This window comes from Meriones unguiculatus, chromosome X (genome assembly GCF_030254825.1).
Source record: "Meriones unguiculatus strain TT.TT164.6M chromosome X, Bangor_MerUng_6.1, whole genome shotgun sequence".
Taxonomy (NCBI): Eukaryota; Metazoa; Chordata; class Mammalia; order Rodentia; family Muridae; genus Meriones; species Meriones unguiculatus.
The window spans coordinates 148,673,380-148,675,821 of record NC_083369.1 but is presented as its reverse complement, the minus strand read 5'-3'; the positions used below and the strand labels follow the sequence as shown (position 1 = coordinate 148,675,821).

General features: G+C 44.5%; 1 pseudogene; it reads left to right on the top strand.

Annotated features, from left to right (window-relative positions):
* Positions 1 to 1,406: 1,406 nt before the first annotated feature.
* LOC132650057 (mortality factor 4-like protein 2) lies at positions 1,407 to 2,224 on the top strand (annotated as a pseudogene).
* Positions 2,225 to 2,442: the final 218 nt, after the last annotated feature.

Below are 2,442 nucleotides of genomic sequence, written 5' to 3'. Positions count from 1 at the left end.
GATGACTCAAATTGTCAGCATTGACTAATGCACACAATCTTAGGGAGTCTCTCCTTGATCTAACCCGTGTTAGGACAGGTGTGCCAGGAAAATCTCAAAGCAAGAGAATTTCATTATCCATGTTTCATGCTTTTGCTAACTCATGAATAATTATGAATAGAGTATGATGCTTGATTCAATACTTTCCCGAATACCAGAATATCATTATTGTGCTGGGCATTTTAACTGCTACCACATAAAGAACATTACTATAGTAGTAGGTCTTTTGTCTTTGTCTTTGCATAATTCATTTGTAAGCCTCAGCACCTATTCAGCACTCTTGGTATTATTGAGATGGCATTCCTTCTGCATCCCAGGCTCAAGAGATTTGTCTCTTCAGACTGTTTGTATTTATGTGTTCAAATGGCTCACCATGCCATTTCTTTCGAAGTCTCTTTCGCTGTCTCTCTGTCTCTGTCTCTGTTTCTCTCTCTCTCTCTCTCTCTCTCTCTCTCTCTCTCTCTCTCTCTCTCTCTCTCTCTGACTCTCCCAGAGTTATCTGGCTGTCCTTGAAATCCCACTGTAGACAATGCTGGCTTCAAAATCAGAGATCTACCTGTCTTTGCCTCTCAAGTGCTGGGATTCAAGTCATGGTCTGCCTTTGAACTTTTCAACTCTTAATAAAAAGTTGGGATCATAAATGGTAAGGAATTGACACTGGTCAAAAATTTACACAGACAGAGGCAGGCAGATCTCTGTGAGTTTGAGGCCACCCTGGTGTACAAAGCAAAGTCCAGGACAGCCAGGTCTCCAGTACATTCAAAGAGAAAGCATGCCTCAAGGTAAAAGAAAACAGCCCACGGGATTGTAGAATTAGATCTGATGTCCTAACGTGGCATCCAAAAGGTTGTTGCTAGCCTCAGCCCAACTCTTCAGGTTTTATCCTTCAAACTCAGCAACAGAATAGCTTGCTCAGCATTCCGTATGCATTTTGCTCCCTGGTTTTTCTCACTAGCTGAATCACATGACGTTTCCCTTGTTTAAGGTTGGAGGAGCAGCAGTGATCACACGTCCAGTGCGGCAAAGAACTGCATTCTCCTTTCAGGTCATCATCAGAAAAGCTAACTTTGCTGTACAGTAAAGGATCTGGAGATCTGAACCCGGTTGCAAAACCTGTTAGCATTCCTGCCTGCAGAATAGGGGGTTGTATTCCCACTTCGTCTTTCCAGACCATCCTAGGAGAACTGTAAGACTCTGCCTTGGAAATTGCTAGGAATCCTTGGAAGGGAAAGAAAGAAGAGTGTAGTTTGCACTAAAAACAGGGTTGAATGAGTTCCGGAAAGCAGGCTTCTCACACTTGTGGACAACAATCTGCTGAAGAAGATAACTCTGAGAAAGCAATTCGAAGTAACATGCAGAGAAGTCAGATGAGAAGAGCTGCCTCAGGAAAGGAGTCCGCTGTTTCCCTGCCAAAGAATCTTGAACCAGCCGTTCCAGGAAGATGGGGGTGGGGGTCGCTCTGCTGAGAAGGCCCCTTCTGGTTCTGTGCGGAAGACAGCCAAGAGCAAGCAGAAGACTCCTGGCAATGGAGATGGTGGCAGCAGCAGCAAAATGCCCCAGTCCCCACGGAAGACAAGGGCACGAGCTGTTGCCACTTTGGAGAGTGAGGAGGCGTTGAAGAAGAGAGTGGAAGTGGAAGTGGAAGTGAAGATTCCTGAAGAATTAAAACCATGGCTGGTGGAGGACTGGGACTTGGTTACTAGGCAAAAGCAGTTGTTCCAACTCCCTGCTAAAGAGAATGTAGATGCCATTCTTGAGGAGTATGCCAATTGTATGAAGTCACACGGAAGGGCTGATAATAAGGAGTATGCAGTTGATGAAGTTGTGGGGGGGGGATAAAAACGTATTTTTCAATGTGATGCTGGGCACTCAGCTGCTCTACGTGTTTGAAAGGCCCCAGTATGCTGAGATCCTGCTGGCTCACCCTGATGTGCCAGTGTCACACATCTATGGGGCACCATACCTACTGAGATTATTTGTGAGAATTGGCACAATGTTGGCCTATAAACCCCTTGGTGAGAAGAGGGCAGTGTTGGCCAATACACCCTTCAATGTGCATAGCCTTCCATTACTGCTGAGCTATTTGCATGATTTCCTTAAGTATCTGGCAAAGAATTCTGCTTTGCTGTTTACTGCCAGTGATTACAAAGTGGCTTCTGCTGAGTATCACCTCAAAGCCCTGTGAAGGTCTACTGATCAATCGTTAGTGTCTGATGCCTGTAAACTCTTTTGTTTAGTCCTTTCAGTGTAGAATTGATGTTCTTTAAAACTGTCAGTTACTTTGAGTCACTAGCATATAACATGAGAATTTTTCCTGTGCTGCAAATCTGTCTAAACAATTGTCAAGCTATATTTTAGGTAATTGGACTGGAGAATTCGATATTACGATGGAGCAGCTGAGAG